Source organism: Aulostomus chinensis, chromosome 17 (genome assembly GCF_037954235.1).
Source record: "Aulostomus chinensis isolate RoL2024-O1b breed Wild chromosome 17, RoL_Achi_v1.0, whole genome shotgun sequence".
In the NCBI taxonomy this organism is placed as follows: domain Eukaryota; kingdom Metazoa; phylum Chordata; class Actinopteri; order Syngnathiformes; family Aulostomidae; genus Aulostomus; species Aulostomus chinensis.
In genome coordinates this window covers 20,477,090-20,498,526 of record NC_141336.1, presented here as the reverse complement: position 1 = coordinate 20,498,526, position 21,437 = coordinate 20,477,090, and the positions used below count along the sequence as shown (strand labels likewise).

The following is a 21,437-nucleotide window of genomic DNA, read 5'->3' as shown; positions in this document are numbered from 1 at the left end:
TATTCTGGTGTGCAAGCGGCACGTAAAAATAAGAGAATCTGCTTTCAGTTTTATAGACCCACAGATTAATAAATAGGAGTTAAGTATATTTGGCTCATGCTGAAAAGTGTACAGACAAATCAGAAGTTATTTGAATTATTCCAGTACAGCAGTGATACAAATAACATCAGTTTGAAGAGATTATTTGAATTTCTGTATCTTATCTTTTATAATGTAAATGAATAGAATGCTAGAACACTGCGATCCTCAACATTTACTTTGAAATAATAATTTAATGCAAAAAGAAAAACTTTAAAACTCCTTGCGTGGTGTACCGTGTAGTGTGGTTCACACTATATTTGAGGTATAAAATTAAGCATTGACATAAACTCACTGTGTCCTCAAAATAAGGTATACTTTTATAAACTTCAAAATTGGACTTACATACATTACATAAAAAGTTAATTACAGTAAATCTAAAATATACAGTACAAAGTGAATGTTCCTAAACGAAAAAGTGGGAAAGTACCGTATATAGTACAGAGCAAGTAATAAATATGCACCCAGAAGTTCACTTGTAGTATCGGTAAAAGGATTTGCAGTAGAAAACAAGACAGGAGAGACCTGACGGTGTAGAGGACAGAGTGTGTACCACATGGGCACAAATGTTCTAAGCAGCAAATCCTGTGTTTGATTCCTGGCAGCATTCCCTCACTCTCTGTCCCCACATTCCCTGTGTCCCTGCACGACCTCCATCACATAATCCCGGAATCCCCCAAACTCACTACACACTCACAAAGAAAACCAGAGTATTACTACATGATGGAAATAGCAAAATAGCGTATAGTATGTACTGTAGATTTATGTGGAGGTCAACTAAAGATGTACTAGTAGTACTTGCAGTAAACTTGCAGGATACCAATGAGCTCACTTGAGTTATGTTCACGGTTCTGTCTGTCGTAGTTTTGTGCTCAATATTGAAACTTTTACACTGCAACTTGAACTTTCCAGCATTGCAATTTAGTCTCAAGTGTCCCAGTAAGACAAGACCAAGAAGACAGCTTGTATATTTAAGGTTGTGCGCCTGCTACTTGTGTACGGTGAATCCGATGATTAGACTGTTCAGTTTTACTTGAACAACTGTTTGTTAAAGTTTTGTCCTGTGAGCAATCACGTTGAGGGAAAGAATTTGAGTCGTTGATGACACAAAACTGTCTTTGTGTCCCTGCTGCTCCTCCATGTGCTGTCATGACTCCACTGACTAAAGCTCAGAGTACATAATGTCTTAGCACGTCCACGCGCCCAGTAGAGAGCACACAGGTACCGACTCCTATAGATCTGGAAGTTTACTCAGTGCACTGAAATTATTAGTACAATTATTTTTAAAAAAAACAACAACCCAACTTTAAAAAAAAAGAAGAAGGTTGAAACCCACTTTATTGCTTTCATTGGTTCTTCTCTCTGCCAAACCGCTCAGTCTCGTCACGTTATGTGAAATCCTCCTTTGAGACAGCGAACAAAGTGAAATATCACACTGTCATCAAAGCTATACGTTCCAAACACGTGGTCCCATATCCTAAGGAACATGTATTCAGATGAGTGGTCGGCTCCGCCAAACCATTATTCCCTTGCTGAGTTGGGAAGTTCTGACAGGCAGTTCCCCTCTACGAACGGAGAATGCAAAAACAACTGAAAACAAAACCTTACTAACGCAAATAGCTTATTGCTAAATTGTTTTGGTCTGGCTTTAGGCATTGCCAAGAAGAGAGCTTGAAGTGGGATGGCTTGGAGGGTGGTGGTAGTGTTGTGGGGGGGGGGGGGGGTTATTGTGCTGGAGTAGCAGCAGAGGGGGATTGTGGGTAGCTTGTTTGACTGAGGAGCATGTGACAATTATGTCAGGAAAATGGTTACAAGATATTTCATAACCAATTGCATCAGTGGGAATGTCAAAACTAGACGGTATAAAACCAAAGTATGTTATGACAGATGACATTCTTCATTACGCTTCATAAATTATGACATTCGCGCAAAGACAGTTCAGCTGACTTTTTCTTCATTTCCCTTCAGCTCTGGGTAAAAATAACCCTAGATGTCTATGATAAAAAAATATGTTTTTCTCTTATTCTTACCAACGATTTTAAAATATTCACAGTGGAATAAAATGGTTACCCCAGCTGTGCCGTTCCAAGGCCACTGGTTCAGACCACAGTCATGGACTCTTGAACTGGCACAGACACATTTATTTAGACTGAAATATGTTGTCTGTTATGGCCAAAAGAATAAAGTCCATTATGTATAAGAGCTTGATTGGCCTGAGGGGAGACCAGACCTCAACTCTGTCTGACACATTTTGGATGAACTGCCACGCTGACTGCACACTGATGCTCTGGAGGCTGGAGCAACCCACTGCTGCCATGTACTTGTCAAAAACCTTCCAGTTATATGCGGTTGTCCACGTACTTTTGGTTAGATAGCGAAATTATTTTCTTCTATTGAGTAAAATATACTGCTCGTGGGAAGGACCGAGTGACATCCAGTGGCGATGGTGGGAATTACAAGCCTTCACCTCATCCCGCCTGTTCTGTCAACTGAAAAGAACCTACGGTGGCCTGCAGGGTCAATCACATATGAGTCAGCATCTGTCCATATGTGAAGGATCTGGTATGTCTGCGAAATAGTACGACTGATTCCGAACTAGCTGGTCCAGCCGTCTCACGTTTCTCATGATTAATGCAGGAATCCTGTCTATCCGTTGTTGGGAACCAGCTCCATTCCTGCCGATTTCCTTCGCGCAGCGGAACAGAACATTTTTGCAATTGAGGAACGGATTTTAGAGCAAATCTACTGTCGCTGAAACTAATAAGATGTTTCATTGTTCGTCTGTTACGTTAGATTGCACAATGAAGGGAAAAAAGCAAATCCGCACATTCTCACGAAGTCAGTAAAGTTAAAAATTGGAAATTCTGTCTCTCTTTTTTTTTTTTCTAGCCCTGAATTGGTTGCCACTTCCAGTGCAGTATTCTTGCCTACAAAATAAAAGCATCAATACCCAATTACCTCCAGGATCTACTTACCCCTGACAAGGAGGTGTTGGTTTGTTTGTTTGACAGCAGGATTGTTTGGATGATTTGGGGTGTAGTATTGGCTTAAGAAGAATCCAATAAATTTGGGGAGCAGATGACACATAGCACCACCTGGTGGCAACAGGAAACGTCACCTTTTTTTGTTACCCATCGATAACATGCATGGGGGGGGCAGGGCACTCGTCACTTCTTACAGCTTTACTCAGGTCTCAAGTGTGATAGGGAGTTCACTTTTTAAGTTATTTTTCTTAGATAGTAGTGGTCTAATGTGACTTTAGTTTAAAAACCATACATATGGCTTTTATGTATTTATCCAATACTTAGCAAAGCAGATCAATATCACTCATCAGGACCATCAGGTGACGTTTTTTTTTTACTTTTAAAGCAAAATATACATATAAGAATGTGTTCAGCCTGTTCAAACATTACATCCGTGGAAATTGTTGCATTTTTTTGTTAAATGAAACAAAAACTAAATTAAAAATTAAGTTATCCGCACGTCTTCCTCTGACCTTCAGTACTTTCTCACAATTTTGCCTGAGATATCACTCAGTTGGGGCTTTTCCAGTGCTATCATGTTCCTTGTGAAAATACACAGAGCAATAATCTGGTTAATTGGCTTCTTGGAGACATGTTTCTGTACATGTTGCAGACGTTCCAGTCTGAGTCGGAGCAGAATGGTGCCGGTGGTTTGGTGTTGTCTGAGCAGATGCATCACTATCTCTCTGACACCAGATCATCAGCCTCTTGAGGTGCCGGACCTACAGTGAAGCTCTTAAAATGTCCGCTGAGACTGATTTATCAGGAGATAATTGATAATAATCACGAGTTATTTGTAAGAGACGTGTCGCGGTAATCTAATTTTCCTTTCTGGGTTTGGCAAGGAAAGAGGTTAAAGTATGCCAGGACTTGTTGCTCCAAATAGAAAGTGAGGAATCACAGCTCAATAGACGAAGTCACTGAAGAATGTTGAGGGTGCCCGTGGTGTCTCTTAGATGTTTTAGCCACATGGCATTGCGGAGAGTCCTGACACGACCTCAGCTTCAGCCTTGGCGGGTTCCAGTGATGGAGAGACGGCCTCCACACCCTCTCATTTCACTCCCGCTCGCTGAACTTCACACCAGATCGCTTCCTGCGTTGGCAGTCGAAATACCATTTAACATAAATCACAGGAGACAGCGTTGCTCCGTTTCCGTATCAAACAAAACTGACCGCTGAGTTAAAATGAGTGTCGAACCGTGATGTGACTGCTCATCCGTGAAGAAAAAAAAAACAAAAACACGCCAGCTCATACTGACCAACACGGATCACTTCCTTTTGCTCTTCCTGAAAATAATTGTTTGTTATATGGAAAGAAATGTGGCAAATGGAACTGTGCAATGTGTGATTTTTTTTTTTTTAAATCAAAGAACTTCTCCTTGCCATCGCTCCAAAACACAACTTCAGCAAACAACAAGCCCCAGCTGCCACGCCTTATAATAACGAGTTGTGTCATTGTTTATTGAAAAGCCTTACTTCACATGTCCTAAAGATGGTTGCACCATGTTTTATTCCAAAACAGGAACGGAAAAGGTCACTACTTGTTTAACTTCCGCTGGAATATAGGTTGTGTATATCAGGACACAACAAACACAAAGGTGGCAAAAATTGATTATGATGTCAACTGGAACAATATTATAAGTTCTGCTCACTGTTTATGTCAGTGACATAATCCCACAGGGGGAAAGAGAGGAAAGGTTTTTTTTTTTGTTTTTTGTTTTTTCAGAGCAAAACAGTGGAACATCAACTAAAAACAATGGAATATGTTACACTGAAACAGGATGCAAATGGCTTTCCATTTAGTTTTGGACACAATTAGGTTCTTTGTACATTGCAAAGTGCTCTGATGAGGCTTTTTTGAAATGCGAAACAGGAAGAGATCATCAATTTGACGTGTTTTTTTTTTCTCTTTAAAAAAAAAACGACAACTTGGTTTTAATAATAAATGAAAATGTTCCAGTACAAATATGCTACTGTAAATGGAGAGAGGTGAGGGAGTTGGAAAAGTCATCTTTGACTGGTTTTTTTTTCTGAGAAAATCTGGATTCATAGTTACTTTGCATGAGGTTCTTTTTTTCCCCCCTGTTCTTGTTATTCAAAAATATTTCATACTTCTTTTTTTTGTTGTTGTTCAGTGATTCATGACCTGCTTTGATGTTTGATGCATCTGATTGAAAAACAAATTTTACAGTCATTTTATTTATCTGTGACATTTTGTGTAAGAGTGAAACTGGGATCAGCGTGCTGGTGTTGAGGCAGAGTTCTAGGAAAGACTGACACAAGCCGGAGCTCACAGACACAGTGTTCCGTTGTTTCTCCACGGATGATGGCAAAGGACAAGGGAAGAGATTTTCTGGAGAATTGAATCGGTGTAACTTTATCCCGTTATGTGTCATCTAACACTCTAGCAGAGCAGAGAGTTCTATCTGGCGTGAGCTGAGAGAACCTTGTGGGAGGTCAGTCTGCGGCTGTGCGTACGTGCAGAACGTTTATAACCTCGGAGATGAAAAACTGTCAGCTTGTGTGCATTTTGTTATTCTTTGAGGAGTAAAACACGGCAGGTCGAGGGCCCTGGGGGATTGCTGAACAACAAACCAAGCGATTTGGGTGAAAGGGAGTCTTTCAGCTGGACAAATTTCATGGACGTTCTGGGAAGCGGTGATGGAAACGGGGGAGGTCAGGCAGCCCATTCTTGCCCCTGAGGTCCTTGCGGTGTCAGAGCAAGAGTGGGTGAGAGAGCATGTACGATACTGAATGTCTTTCAGCCCAGTGAAAACAAGCTCTCCCACAGTCCTGCTCCTGCAGGTAGACTCTCTAATAAGTCACAGTAAAGCGGAGATAAAGAGAAAAGTTGGAAGGGAAATGATAAACCGATAACTCACATTTACACCAATATTTATGTTCTACACTCAAAGCAAAGATCCATTTTGAGCAGCTGCTTGTTCTCCTAAAACAAGAAACCTCAGTCAACCAGGGCGAATATTTTTAATATTTTTACAGTTTCTTGACTTCAGGGTTGGAAGAAATGGAGATAACAATGAAAATGTCAATCGCCAGTGTCTGGTAACCATGGCAACAGTACGTGAGCGTGGTGAGGGACATACTTAGATTGTTGAGTCATGTACAGTCATTTTCAGTTACAAGGTGGCTTTATTCCAAATGTTATTCAAGTACTTAAGCAGTATCAGAGTATAACACGACAGTATGGGTTGAAGTAAAAGTGCAGGTAAATCAAACGTCAGTTACCACCGGAAGCCCCGACAGTTGCGTTTTTTGCAAACCAAAAGAGAAACCAAAAATTAGCATCATTCACCAAATGCTGCCACCAAATGTAAAATATACAAATATCATGTACTTGTTGTCCTGTAAATGTAGTGTAAATAAATCACAGTACTTCCCTTTGAAAGGGTTTGAGTCATTAAGTGGATGAAAACCAATTCTGATCAAGTGAAGTACAAGTCATGCACCTCAATGCCACTCGTATATTTAATTGAGCAGATTCATATCGACTCAAGCAAATGTACTTCGAAATTACTTCACGATACTAACACCGCCCTCATGAGAACATAGGATACACAACCGCTCACAAAAAAAGTACACGTCAAGGTATTTTTTCTGTTAAGCACATGCAAGTAAAGCTTGAATACATTTCCCGATACTTTATGTAGCATGAAATACGAATGTACTAGTAGAATACTTCAATATGTACAACTTCAGTACTTCCTGGGGCTACAGTTTGCTTCTTTAGGTTTAGAGAAAAGAGGAGAACATTAAATTTCCTTTTTTTTAAAAACGGCAAATGTTCTGTGACCTTTACGACAACTTTACTGCTGCTAGCCATGCACTCCCAGCTCATTTTTCCTTATGAAAGTACGCCACCGATCGTTATTTATTTATTTATTTATTCATGTCTCCATAATGCCGGAACACTTTATTCTAGTTTTCATGAGAAAATCTTGATTGAAAGTAGAAGCCAAAAATATATTTTCCAGATATGAGCCAAGTTTAAGTACATTTCTTTTGTATGTGTAAAGTAAATGCAAAGGAAACTATAAGAATATTCTTTTCATTTCATCGTTGCAGCTCTTTATTCTTTCCGTCTTCAAACCGTATGATCTCACGTCGGTTCAGAGGATGAGGTCACCCTCTGTGTCGGTACGCGGGGGTTAACCCTGACTCGGCTGAAGCTGAACATGTTAAATAAGAAAACAAACTGCTGCGGTAGTCAAGCGTACTGAGTGGTGCCCGTGAAACATTGATGAGTGAAGCTTGCGGCTGATGTAGGGAGTCACAGTTTGCTTGGTAGGGGTGTTCTAACCAGAGCATGAAGGGCCTGTAACCCATATCAATCTTTCACAACAACACCGACACCAGACATCAGCAGCTATTATTATCTCTTTGACCTCTCTGGCCTCTGACACACCTCCCATTACCGAGCAGTTTAATCACACTGTAGAGTACAGGAAGCATCACACACATCTTTTTATGATGCAAACATGATTATAAACAGATGAAACTTATTAAGAAATTCATTCATAATCAAGTTGAACGCTGGTGGTTATGTCAAGTGAACAAAACAAAACAAAATCGATGATTGGTTTAAGATGTGACTTATTAGTAGAATATATCAGAATTAGTCTTAATGAGTACTTTTACTTGTACTGAGCTTAAATATGACAAAGTTCAGAATAAAAAATAAATGAGTGTTGGGATTTGGCGAAACAAAACTCTTAAAGTGATTATTTATCCCAACCAGATTATGTTGCAAATTAGGGTGACGCCACTATACATTCGGACATAAATAATGTCACATGGTTTATTATAGAGCTGTGTTTAGTGGTCACGACGTCACTGTTACTGTCACATTGATGTTTTCAAAGTCTCTTACTGTATGGCATCGCCATTGCGGTCCGTGGTTGGTTTTGATCTGTGTGGTGAAGTGATTAATAGGTTTAATCAAGTTAATAACACAAATATATCCTGCGATTAATCACAAGATCAAATACTGGTGTGTAGTTGTATCTTTGAGAGGATATAAAACAATTACATGCGTTGGAATGAAGAAATAGATGAAACTTGTCATGATGGATGACTGTTATTTTAATAAGACAATGTTCTGTCACTGAAATTAAGACTAAAAACATTATTATTATTATTATTTTAATCGCTTATCCGTAAAACTGCCCTGCTGTTCACTCCTACGTTTTGGTTCATATCTCCTGAGGGATCCGAGTTCCAGAATTTTGTTCCTTTTCATATCCCACATGTTTTGGAATGACAATAAACGTACCTTGAACCTTAAAGAATTATTTGTCAAAGTTAGTCATATAATTAATTGTCAGTAAAGGGAAATTAATGTTTCCAGATTAATGGCCGCCATGAACGCTCATGGAGCTAGCTTTGATCATTTTAGCCCTACAATCTAGATTAGCGTGTCAATGATAAGGCGTAAGAATTCACTGCTTTAGTGTTTGTTTGTTTGTTTGTTTGTTTGTTTGTTTGTTTGTTTGTTTTGAAAACTGGGGAGACGATTTGTCATCACATTGTATCCAGGGAGACTTAAGCTAACAATTGAGATCATGATCTTGTAAGAAAATGTTTAACAAGGTAATATGAGGTCATTTTTTTTCATGGACTGCAACACAACCAGATGGGTTTGGGTTTTTTTTAGACCTGCTGAGTCTCCCCCTGCTGGCCATTAGAGAGAAAGCAGGTTGAAGGCACTTGGGTCTGTCCAGTTCTTTTATACAGTCTCTTACCTTCACAGGCTTTACACAGAGGGAAATTACTTCAACAGCTCAGGTATAACTTGCCTTCTAATGTCATTTAAAGAGGACCTGATATTTTGTGATGGAGTGAAGCAACATTTTTAAAAAGTCGGCAGACGTTAGAGAGCGTACAATTCCATACAAATGAACGGAGCATTTTTAAGTTGATGAGCCTCTCTAACACAAGACAACCATATTTATTTTAAAACACATTCCTCGTATTCCACGTCGGAGGAGTTAACAGTTAAGTGCGTCTCCCCTGCGTTTGGCAGTGATTTTGTAACCTAAAGGCTTCAGTGTTAAACCATAGGAGCAGTTCAGAGACAAGTCCTCTGTGGGACATTTTTCAAAAGTACACTGTTGAAGAAGAATTGCAAAGAATAAAAATATCTCGACTTTGGCAATCTGGTCCCCAATACATCTTCTCCTCCCTGCTGAAAAGATCATGACATTATTGGTAAGATCCTTGTCCAGGGAGCAATTCTCATCCAGGAAGCGCGAAGGGTCAAAGACATGTGGATCCTTCCACTTCAGGGGGTCTTGATTGATGGACCACTGATTGATGAAGACCACCGTGTCTTTGGGGATGTGGAGACCTTCGACAGTGACGCCTGAGGTTGTAGATTGGGGGATGGTGACAGGAGCGAAGCTGGTGAATCGCATTGTTTCATAGATGAAGGCGTCCATGTAGGCCAGGCGACCTCTGTCCTCCACAGATGGCAGCTTGTTCCTCCCCACCTCCTTGTCAATCAGCTGGTGGAGTCTGGTTTGGATTTCAGGGTGTTAAGCCAAGAGAAGAAGACTCCAGCGCAGAGCAGCGGAAACAGTATCCAGACCTGCCCCAATCAGATCTGACACGGTCCCCTCTGTGTGGCCTTTGGTGAGTCCGTCCCCCTCCGCCTTGTCAATCACACCGATTATGGCATCACTCGTATCCCGTGTCACCTCTGGATCAAATGTCTGTCTATGCTCCTTGCTGTGGACAAACTGAAAGAACTCGTGGTTCAGGTGTTTTAGGTTCTTGTAGACACTGTGGACTGGGTTTGGGAGGAACTGAAGCCAAGGCGTCACATCCACCAAGCTGCCAGCTCCAGCTGTCTGTCCAAAGTCATCCGCACGTTGCAACAAAGCTCTAAACTCGACATCATCATGGCTGTCCAAAGAACAAGGCACAAATCACAATAGCTGCAGCTACTGTCAGATCATGAGCAGGGTTGAAATACTGGCCCTGAGCACCAAGTTGAAGGAAAATCTCAGCTAGGTCTGTGGCTCCAGCCACAATTTGCTGCTCGAAAGCTTTTTTGGTCTGGCTGTTGGCAGATGAGAACGTTCTGATCGTTGATTGAGCAATTTTCCTGTGCATCCTCCACTGTGTGAGTGTGTGTGTGAGTGTGTGTGTGTGGGGTTGTTGCAGTGCTTGAACAGTAAAAGACACCCCCTCTCCCATGCATAGAAGTTTATGAAGTGCTCAACTCCTTTATGAAAAACTCCAAGCTTTGTTTAATGTGTTCATACGCTTTAAATACAGTAGCTAGAGAAATACATAACATTGCATTACATATATTTTCATACCTGAAATATGAAATGATGAAAAATGTCATTTTGTCTCAAAGAATATATATGTATATACATATATATATATGTATGTATGTATATATATATATATATATGTATATACATATATATTCTTTGAGACAAAATGACATTTTTCATCATTTCATATTTGTTGATGTTAGATCTCAAAGGTAATATAACATTCAAAAGCATTTCATACATGTAGGTTTAACTTGTCATTTTAAGGATTAACATGCTCAATCGTGGATGTAAAACAAGCACACAACTCAGAATTGATCAAGTAATAGTTTTGAGAGGAAATTGCAACCCTTTTGCACTGATCCCAAAAGTCCATGAGCTTTACACCTTTGAATCTCAGCCCTGCATCCTTCATATACAGATCATGTTAGGATTAAATATCATTAAATACGAGCGTTTATTTGTGCAGGTACAAGCTGATACTCACTGATGAGTGTCACGGGTGTGTGTGTGTGTGGGGGGGGGGGGGGTGTTTGCTGGCCTTGAGTCACAGTACTGGAACATGCAGTTCATGATGGAGAAGCTAAGTCAAGTAGCTTTCCCCTGAGCTTGGCGCTGATACAGAATCTGAGGGGCTTCAGCGTGAGCCCGTACGAGCAGTCCAGAGAGAGAGGCTCGGAGGGGTCGCTCTCAAAACCGCACTGGTGCAACAAGATCGCCGTGAATAAAAACACTTCCACTTTGGCAATCTGGTCGCCGATACATCGCCTTTTACCTGTTGAGAAAATCATGACGCTGTTGGTAATGTCTTTATCAAGGTCCCCCTGGTCATTGAGGAAGCGCGTGGGGTCAAAGATATGAGGGTCCTTCCACTTCAGCGGGTCGTGGTTGACAGACCACTGATTGATGAAGACCACCGTGTCTTTGGGGATGTGGAAACCTTCAATTGTGACGTCTGCGGTGGTTGAATGTGGGATGGTGACGGGTACAAAGCTGGTGAAGCGCATGGTCTCATAGATGAAGGCGTCCAGGTATGCAAGGCTGCTTCTGTCCTCCACTGACGGGAGCCTGGCTCTGCCCACCACCTGGTCTATGAGCTCCTGGAGTTTGACTTGTATGTCGGGATATTTGACCAGGAGCAGGACGATCCACTGCATCACGGTCGACATGGTGTCTTGACCAGCTCCGATTAAATCTGTGACCGTTGCTTCTACAAAGTCTTTAGTCAGTCCGCTGTCTTTCCCGTGCTCGATCACGCTGATGATGGCGTCACTCACGTCCCGGGTCACATCGGGGTTAAAGGACTCTCTGTGCTGCACCACTTTATCTTTCACGAAGGTGAAAAACTCCTCGTTGAGATTTTTAAAGTTTTCATAAACACTGCGTACGGGGTTAGGAAAAGACTGAAGCCAGGGCATGACATCCACCAAGCTGCCTGCCCCGACTGTCTCACCAAACTTGTCCACCTTTTTCAACAGGGTCCTGAACTCCAGGTCTTCATGTCCGTAACGCCTCCCAAAGCAGAGAGCGCACATCACATTGGCAGCAGCTACTGTAAACTCATGAGTGGGTTCAAAATAGCGTCCGTCAGAGCTGCGGCGCAAAAATACCTGCACCAGTTCCACGGCCTCGGCCATAACATGCTGCTCAAAGGCTTTTTTGGTTTGACTGTTTGCAGAGGAAAAGGCTCTTAGGCTTGACTGGGCAATTTTCCTGTGAGCTTTCCACTGTTTGCTGTAATTGGTGAAAGTCATACTCTTCCCTCCGGAGACAAACTGGAAAGAGACAAAGTTCGGTCTGCCGGCAAACTCTGTGCTGTGCTGTATCAGAGCCTGACGTATGGTTCTATCTCCATTCAGAACCACAATGTCACTGCAGCCCAGCCGGATCTGGTATACGTTACCATATTTTTTGGCTAATTTGGCAAAAGTGATGTGAGGCATCTGACCCAGCTGCATGGCGTTGCCCACCACGGGCCAGGCGAAGGGTCCTGGCAGTCTCCTCTTGAGCCTCAGGTTCCTGACCCACAGGCAGGCTTCCAGACAGAAGAGGAAGATGAAGGAGGCAACCAGAGCCGGCTGAACCTGTCCGCTCCATTCTCTGATGATGCTGCTGCCCTTCACACCAAACTCACCGTCCACTTGAGCCATTCTGCAGGTTAACACCTATCCTCCGCTGTATCCAATAAAAAAAAATCAACAAAGCTCACTTGAAATTAAAAATCATATTGAGATTCTCTTCTTTTAAATATAAGATCGGGGGAAAAAAAACCCAAAATGAATAAAAAAAGACGTGTTCTGAGGAGAGCTGGGTAAGGTTGAGTGGTGCTCCGGCACGTCTTCAGATAACCACTTTAGAAGAATGCAGATTCAAGCCTTAACACTTCACTTATATGTATCTCTATGGTGGGAGGGGTCAGCCACTCTTTTGTTTCTCTCCCCTCCCATTTTGACCACAGCCAGCAGACCTTAGTCCTTTTCCTGCTGCGGCCCCCTTTACAGCAGCGCTGGTGATGAAGAGGAGTCATCCAGAGTCATACACTTAATAGAGCCACAAATGGAGATAATTACCAAGACGCTTGATGGATATGACAGTGGCATAACTATAACATGAGTAACTGCTCGAACTATGCATGGCGTGACAGATATTTGTCCTGAAATATGTAACCTAAATGTTGCTGTCAGGTGAAGTCATAGATATGATAGTGGGGGTTTTTTTCGGGGTAGTTTTATGATGTCCATTTCTGACATGATTTGGCAGGCTATTCTGCTGATTAGCCGTTAGCGTTTGCATCACAGCTTCATATCCGCATACGTGAATGCTTGTGCGACAACATGGAGTGTCTCATTGGCATGGGTTTGAATGATATTCAGCCACAAGTCAGGCACTTTCTGTTCATACAACAATGACAAAGGTCTAAACAATGGCGGTCGGCGCATATCTGAGAGCTGAATAATGTATCGCGACTGCGTGGTGATGTACAGCTCCTCTGGCAGGTTTTACTCTCAAGAAGAACACAGAAACTGATATTTTTAAACACCATCCATGTGTTACTTTATTAAATTCAGATATAGCTTATTTTTTCCCACCATATAAAGCCATCACTCTGGTCAACAACAAAGGTATGCCCAAACATTCATTCATTGAGTAGTTTGTCGCCTTGACACACAGAGAAACACATCCATTGACATCAGAGGTTTCAAGGAAGAGTGCAGTGACATCCGTGTAGCTTTGTAAACAAACATGTTTATGACTCTTTTTTTTAAAGGTTGCACATCTGCATTGTGGTGTGACTGCTGTGTATGTTTGAGTGTGTGTGTGTGTGTGTGAGTGAGTGTGTGTGTGTGGGGTTGTTGCAGTGCTTGAACAGTAAAAGACACCCCCTCTCCCATGCATAGAAGTTTATGAAGTGCTCATCTCCTTGATGAAAAACTCCAAGCTTTGTTTAATGTGTTCATACGCTTTAAATACAGTAGCTAGAGAAATACATAACATTGCATTACATTTATTTTCATACCTGAAATATGAAATGATGAAAAATGTCATTTTGTCTCAAAGAATATATATATATATATATATATATATATATATATATATATATATATATATTTGAGATCTAACATTCAAAAGCATTTCATACATGTAGGTTTAACTTGTCATTTTAAGGATTAACATGCTCAATCGTGGATGTAAAACAAGCACACAACTCAGAATTGATCAAGTAATAGTTTTGAGAGGAAATTGCAACCCTTTTGCACTGATCCCAAAAGTCCATGAGCTTTACACCTTTGAATCTCAGCCCTGCATCCTTCATATACAGATCATGTTAGGATTAAATATCATTAAATACGAGCGTTTATTTGTGCAGGTACAAGCTGATACTCACTGATGAGTGTCACGGGTGTGTGTGTGTGGGGGGGGGGGGGGGTGTTTGCTGGCCTTGAGTCACAGTACTGGAACATGCAGTTCATGATGGAGAAGCTAAGTCAAGTAGCTTTCCCCTGAGCTTGGCGCTGATACAGAATCTGAGGGGCTTCAGCGTGAGCCCGTACGAGCAGTCCAGAGAGAGAGGCTCGGAGGGGTCGCTCTCAAAACCGCACTGGTGCAACAAGATCGCCGTGAATAAAAACACTTCCACTTTGGCAATCTGGTCGCCGATACATCGCCTTTTACCTGTTGAGAAAATCATGACGCTGTTGGTAATGTCTTTATCAAGGTCCCCCTGGTCATTGAGGAAGCGCGTGGGGTCAAAGATATGAGGGTCCTTCCACTTCAGCGGGTCGTGGTTGACAGACCACTGATTGATGAAGACCACCGTGTCTTTGGGGATGTGGAAACCTTCAATTGTGACGTCTGCGGTGGTTGAATGTGGGATGGTGACGGGTACAAAGCTGGTGAAGCGCATGGTCTCATAGATGAAGGCGTCCAGGTATGCAAGGCTGCTTCTGTCCTCCACTGACGGGAGCCTGGCTCTGCCCACCACCTGGTCTATGAGCTCCTGGAGTTTGACTTGTATGTTGGGATATTTGACCAGGAGCAGGACGATCCACTGCATCACGGTCGACATGGTGTCTTGACCTGCTCCGATTAAATCTGTGACCGTTGCTTCTACAAAGTCCTTAGTCAGTCCGCTGTCTTTCCCGTGCTCGATCACGCTGATGATGGCGTCACTCACGTCCCGGGTCACATCGGGGTTAAAGGACTCTCTGTGCTGTACCACTTTATCTTTCACAAAGGTGAAAAACTCCTCGTTGAGATTTTTAAAGTTTTCATAAACACTGCGTACGGGGTTAGGAAAAGACTGAAGCCAGGGCATGACATCCACCAAGCTGCCCGCCCCGACTGTCTCACCAAACTTGTCCACCTTTTTCAACAGGGTCCTGAACTCCAGGTCTTCATGTCCGTAACGCCTCCCAAAGCAGAGAGCGCACATCACATTGGCAGCAGCTACTGTAAACTCATGAGTGGGTTCAAAATAGCGTCCGTCAGAGCTGCGGCGCAAAAATACCTGCACCAGTTCCACGGCCTCGGCCATAACATGCTGCTCAAAGGCTTTTTTGGTTTGACTGTTTGCAGAGGAAAAGGCTCTTAGGCTTGACTGGGCAATTTTCCTGTGAGCTTTCCACTGTTTGCTGTAATTAGTAAATGTCATGCTCCTGCCTCCAGAGATCATCTGGAAAGAGACAAAGTTCGGTCTGCCGGCAAACTCTGTGCTGTGCTGTATCAGAGCCTGACGTATGGTTCTATCTCCATTCAGAACCACAATGTCACTGCAGCCCAGCCGGATCTGGTATACGTTACCATATTTTTTGGCTAATTTGGCAAAAGTGATGTGAGGCATCTGACCCAGCTGCATGGCGTTGCCCACCACGGGCCAGGCGAAGGGTCCTGGCAGTCTCCTCTTGAGCCTCAGGTTCCTGACCCACAGGCAGGCTTCCAGACAGAAGAGGAAGATGAAGGAGGCAACCAGAGCCGGCTGAACCTGTCCGCTCCATTCTCTGATGATGCTGCTGCCCTTCACACCAAACTCACCGTCCAGTCCCATGGTCACACACACTTCTTTCTCCAAAAAAAGTCTTTTTTATTTTTGTTTTGTTTTTGCCAAATGTGCTGATATTGTAAAGGAGGAAAATTCAATAAAAGTATTGTATCTCCATGTCAGATAAAATGTAAATCAGTTGCCACTGAGATCATTATAATGAGGAATTAATGAAGAAAAGAAACCATGAAAAAAGTGAGTTGAGGTGGAATATTTGCCTTGAGTGAGTCTTTCATCAAGATTTACGGTTAAATGCCTGTTTTTTGCTTCACTCCAGCGTCTTATATGTTTTGCAGTTGGTGGGCAGGGCTCAGGAGAACTTTCATACTCCACCCATTGTGGAAGTCCTGCAGACCCCGCTACATTACCTCTCCGCTGCTGCCCGTGGCCGGCGCAGGCGCGCACCCCCATGAGCGCGCACCGTGAACGACTCCACAGAAAAGACTGAGCAGCAACTGGTGACCGATTCAGAGGGAAACGTGTCGAGCCAATTTGTTTTACTAATTGGAGGACTGGCAGCGTTTACACATTTCAAAGAGTGTCTTTCTAACATGATTTATTTTCTGGCTGCGGACGACTCGACGGGCGCACTCGGGCCAGAAAACATGTTTGCATACGGTTTGTGCAACTCTAGACTGAGTTTACAAGTGAATTGAGTTGGTGCAAAGTCTGTTTCCGCTGCGGGACTTTATTATTATTTATTATTATTATTATTATTATTTCCGTTAATATTCTGTGTTTTTGCCGCGAATCTGCAGAGATATAACTTTGTCAGGGAAGTTGAAGCTGGAAGTCGAGAAAACCTGCATGCAGAGGGTCTGTCACAAATGTTAGGCAGTCATAAATGCAGCGTTTAGTCTATAACGAGCCTGAAGTTGTGTGTGTTGTATTTACCGTGTCAGTCATGACATCATTTTTTTCGAGCAGAAAACAGAAACAAAAGTTGAGGCGAACTCTGGCATCTCAGCCCAGTGTGTATTGTATAAGTTGAGTTACTGTGACGTCAAATAAATAAATGGACAAAGAAATAATCTGTCTTCAATTGGTAATTTGTAGCTGTGTTTGACACCAGTCTTCGTAGTTTTCTTTAAAAGGCATTCAAAGAAAAATAAAAGTCTGTACATGAAAAAATGAGAAATTAAAAATGTATTAAGTTTAACCCTTTATTCTCCAGGTGCTCTGGCCACTCATGCGATTTAAAAAAAAAACAAAAAAAACGATTTTATCTCTATTTTAAACAAAGAAGTAGGTTCCAATTTTTAGCGCTTTGAAATGTCGATCAATTTGTATCATTCAAAATATGTATAACTGCATTAACATAAATTGGAATCCTCAATATAAATGATTCATTCGAAATATTACATTTATGGTGATCTGTCTTTCTTTCCGTCTGTCTTTCTTACCGTCAGACTTACTGTACTATTCACCTTGGCAGCTCAAAGTGGCAGAATAACTTGACCGAGCAGTCCTACAACACCATAATTCAGTGCAGACGAGCCATAAAATATTAATACTTGACTTTGCTACATCATCTTTTCTCTGACTTTTGCATGAGACTTGAGGTTACATCATCGCTCAGCAAACTTCAGGTGGCCCCTTTATCACTTGTCCTCCTTTCATGCGACTGTCCTCAAGGAAATAGCGACAGTTTGCAAGGACTGATGTCATAGTTCCAGTCGGTCTGTCTTTGCAGGAAGGTACTGACCACGTACTGACACACCCCTGCTTGGACTTTTAAAAAAGAAAAAAAAAGTGCAGAAAATATCAGATGTAATTTTCCGTGACGGGGGGGGAGAAAATATTGAGCTTGGAGTCTATTTCTGACCCATTATAAAAAGAAATGATGAAGTCGAGGCAAAGCACATATCTCATTTGTCAAAGAGAACATTAAACGTGCTCCGTGTCTTTATATTCTGCCGTAAAAGCTATGGGTTTGTGTGACAGTGAGCCATTTTACAACCCTCCTATCAGGTGTCTACAAAGCAAACATTTTACAGCCACGAGAGATGTGACAGAAAGCTTTATATCAGCTTCCACTATACAATCCAACTAAACTCTCCCTTTCTCTCTTTTGAACAGGTCTTTGCAGTGATAATCGAGCAGACGGGCAACAACAAGTGAAGTGTAACGTTTGTCATTGTTCCTCAACAGTCTTTAGCTGCTGCTGCTGCTGCTCCGGAGCTGCCTGAGAGCTGTTTGTCTTGAGAAATGCGGTGTGGCTGAGAACCAAAGCCTCCAGAATGATTCCTCGGTTAACCAGAGACATAGCAATGTCTTTGAATACCCTTCTGCACTGGCTATGACTGCTTCTTCTCTTTTCCTATAGGGGGAATCCCTCCACCACCCCACCATCCCCTCCTCCCCCCTCCTTCTCCTTCTTGCACACATGTGGCCACTTGCATCCCCATCACGCTAATTAGAGCCAGGTTTGTGGCTGAAGGAGCGGGAGGGAGAGGGGCTGGTGTGTTAGTGTGTGTGCGTGCGTGCGTGCGTGCGTGTGTGGGTGGTGATGGGGGGAGGGTGTCGTGTGTGCATTTTGCGTGTGGCTGCTGTGTTTGCCTGTGATTACCTCTTGTAACCTGGCTGTGAAAGGTTGGCCCTGACCCGGCGTTGACTCTGGCTGAGGGCGAAGAAGGGGGGGGGCGTCTATATTCTGCTGCATGTCATGAGCTAGCGGGTGGGCGCTCACTGTGTGGAGACAGGACCAATGGTAGACCAGGCTGCCCTGGCTCTGGAGCTAATCATTGTTTACTAGTCTCATTTCCACTTCTCAGTGAGCTACTGTCACGCACAGCACCGACGGGGAGGAAGGAAGAGGGGAAGGGGGAAGGGGTGTGAGGGAGGGGGGCAGCAGGGAGAGGAAAGCCAGGGGTCCAAAAGGCAGTTGGGGAGCCGGTGGGACTAAGGAAAGAGAGCACAGAGAACGCAGGAATTTTTTTTAGTGAAGATGAAAGTTTTTTTGTTCTTTTTAAGAGACAGAGAGAAAACAAAGGTGAAAAAAGCGGCAGCCAAAAACAACCTCGATGAACCAGTAAACAGACAACAAAAACATCTCTGGGCCTGAGCCATGCGAGGCGGCCAAGAGGTAACCACTGGACATTACTGGTTAGAGATGGTCATGTTTGAAACCAGCACGTTTCTGTACGCCAGACCACAAGACACGGAAAGAGAGACACTTGGAAAAGTTGTCTGTCTGACCTGAATGTTGTTTGTGTGTGAAAAAAGCCAGAGAAAGGACAGGCAAAGGCAAAGGCACAATTCACCCGACAGGGATCATACAAATGTCACCAAATAAGCAACATTTTTTTTGAGAAACAGAAGAAGAAGAAGCCCGCAGTGCTGAAATGAACTCTCGAGGCTTCTGGTCAATGTTTCACATGGTCCTAATTGTGGTCAAATATAAGATTTTTGCTTCCAAACAGGATCTGTTGAACGATTCAGCCTGAAAATGTAACACTATCACGTTCCATCTATTTTTATGTGCATGCTATGTATAACATATCTGTCGAAAATACCTCAATAAATTCACAATCCAAAAGAAACATCAAAGTGGCCTTGAATAAAATCATTTAAAAAAAGCATTTGTACCCTCATAACACAATAAAACCACTGGCATATCCAAGAAAAGTATTGAATTATTGAAAAATACTTGTTTGTGTTCTTCTCAAAACCTCACTTCGTCACAAAAATAGACCATTGGAGTAGAAGAGCAGCTGTTCGGGGGTGAATCACAATTTGAATTGGGTTATTTTTAATAACTTGGCTGCTTGTGTTACCTGGTGTGTGTGCAGAGATATTGCAGAACAACCCACATAAGAAAGGACTTTTTGGAAGAAGCTTTCCTGGAATGATACAAGATCCGTGGTTCAAGCAGATTCCAAAAGTAGGATTTTAACCTAACTTCAATATTTTCTTACATAGGCTGCACTTTGATGTGGTCTTGTAGTTGAATATAGCAGCCACACAATCAAGGCTGGGCGTTAACGACCACCCACACCACGACGGTTCACACTTCAGGGAGGAAAGACTACACCCGTCCTCATAAAACCTCAGTGAATGATCAACAACTGGCATTAATATCACCAGATAATGTATTAATGTACTCATGTCCGCATGCAGCAGGCGCAGTGTGAAGTGGAATCATTGAGGTAATCGATCGCAGTAATAAAGTTTCCCAGAATCCTCCTGGTCTGCCTGGACGGGCTTCCTCCTCGCTGCCTGCGTGATAGAGCTTCCCTTAATGTGGCGCCCAGGACAGGAGCCATGTATTATGTACAGAATAGGGATATTTGTTTCTAATCCCGTGGAGTTTTTTTGCGTGCTAGCGGTGCAGAGCCGGGATGAGTTTGCGTGCCATGCCGGCCTGGCGTGCACGGAGCTCGGCCACTGAACTCCGGCTTCCCCGGGGAGCGGGGGCGGGTGAGGAGGGGCGAGGTGGTGGGAGCGGAGCGGGGAGGGGAGGGGGGGCGAGGTGTGGAGCTGTGCTGAGAGATTAAAATGAGACGGCAGAGAGAGAAAGCCCAAGTCGAAATGGCTTCCAGATGACCCCGACTCGGTGAGCTCATCAGACACACTGAGACATCCTGGGACGGTTAGTTAGGCAGGCCACGCCCCCCTGCCGCAAATAAGAATAGGCTGCGTCATTGAAAGGCTCAGACGGTCCTCAAAGAGTGCATTCATAAAAAAATATCAGCGGAAGATGTTGAATGTGCTCAGATATATCGTTGCTTTTCATTTAAATTTTCTAAATCATGCAACTGAAACAGTAAAAACGCTCAAGGAGAAGGAATCAAAGATTTTCATTAAAAAAAATAAAATATGAGAATTCAAATCATAATCCAGGTAAAAAAAAAAACAACTTTAGCTATATTTCCATCAAATACATAATTATGAGACCACTACATTTAAATAGGCATTCGGGACCCAAAATGATGTAAAACTTGCAGAGAAGTCATTCAGTCTTCATTTTATTGTGGCATTTTCTTCAAACACACCAAGTAGCTTCATTTATTCTTTGTGTTTCAGTTTTGCAGGGGGAAAAAAAATGTGGATTTTAAAGAGGTGTTTGTTTGAACATGTCACCTTTCACCATGAAACGATTCGTTCGGTGCTTCCAAGATGAATAATCATTCCATAAACATCATAAATGAAGCGTTTACATTGTTAGTATTGGAGTCTGCATTAACAATAACATGCTCTTCCTCTTTGAAAGCAACATTTTCATCCAGAATCCATCACAAGGTAAATTCATACTTAAAAAAAAAAAAAAAAATTCACAGTAGAGGTAGACAGGCTTTATTCAAATCACCAGAGTTAACTTTGATATATTTTTCAGCCCCCCCCCCACCACACACACACACACACACACAAATCTTTGCAGTAGTTGAACCCACGTTTTTAAGCCCATTTCAAGTCCTTGGATGACGCTTTGAGACAAACCCTTCTGTATTTCCTGAACTCACATATCTCCAATTCATCTTTCATACGAGCTCGTCA

The 21,437-nt window shown here is 42.6% G+C and overlaps 1 long non-coding RNA gene and 3 pseudogenes across 1 annotated transcript in view; 1 reads left to right on the top strand and 3 right to left on the bottom strand.

The window, feature by feature from the left end:
• Nucleotides 1–19,419, top strand: part of LOC147246713 (uncharacterized) — a 31,862-nt gene extending 12,443 nt beyond the window's left edge. Inside the window, exon 3 of the long non-coding RNA XR_015109644.1 lies at nucleotides 16,238–19,419. This is a non-coding gene — a long non-coding RNA (uncharacterized LOC147246713). The remainder of the gene's footprint in view (nucleotides 1–16,237) is intronic.
• LOC147246716 (cytochrome P450 1B1 pseudogene) lies at nucleotides 6,179–10,045 on the bottom strand (annotated as a pseudogene).
• LOC147246715 (cytochrome P450 1B1 pseudogene) lies at nucleotides 10,586–12,742 on the bottom strand (annotated as a pseudogene).
• On the bottom strand, nucleotides 13,449–16,182 carry LOC147246714 (cytochrome P450 1B1 pseudogene; annotated as a pseudogene).
• Nucleotides 19,420–21,437: the final 2,018 nt, after the last annotated feature.